The sequence below is a fragment of the Lupinus angustifolius genome, chromosome LG03, assembly GCF_001865875.1.
Source record: "Lupinus angustifolius cultivar Tanjil chromosome LG03, LupAngTanjil_v1.0, whole genome shotgun sequence".
Classification (NCBI taxonomy): domain Eukaryota; kingdom Viridiplantae; phylum Streptophyta; class Magnoliopsida; order Fabales; family Fabaceae; genus Lupinus; species Lupinus angustifolius.
Window position 1 is genome coordinate 19,201,933 of NC_032011.1, and position 639 is coordinate 19,202,571.

The following is a 639-nucleotide window of genomic DNA, read 5'->3' on the forward strand; positions in this document are numbered from 1 at the left end:
TTCTTCCACGATCGGCAGGAGTTTTGAACCTTTTTGGGCGACTTTGCTCCATTGTTATGCAGAAACCGAATTGATGTTGGACCAAACAGAGAAGGAATGTGGTAAACCTAACCTAGGGTTTTGATTTGGGGAAAACGGGATTGAAGTGAAAAATGGATGAAATTGGAGATTTCTAGGAGATTAGAGAGGGTTAGGGGTGAGGTTTATCTAAATTAATGCACTTGGGTCAGTTGTATCACAGTTCCAGAGACTCAAAAGCAAGAGGAAATGGAGAAAAATACCGAAAAAGCGTGAAACTGATGTTGGACCAAACTGCTAGTTTTAATCGATTAACGGGCCTTGTTAATCGATTAAAATCGTACAAAAAATGATTTTTCGAAAATGAAGCCCAGGTAATCGATTAACATTAATACTTAATCAATTAAACACAAAAAATTTGAACAAGCGGAACGATTTCAACTTTTTGGGACTTATGCATGTGTTCTAAACAGGTTAATCTAAACATATGAAATCACAAAAGAAAGGAAGTTATCATGAGATATCATTTTGCATTTTAACACATTTCATTTAAATCAAGAGAGTAATAAACATATAGAGGCAAGACATAAACTAAACATCTAGACAGTTTTAATCAAGATA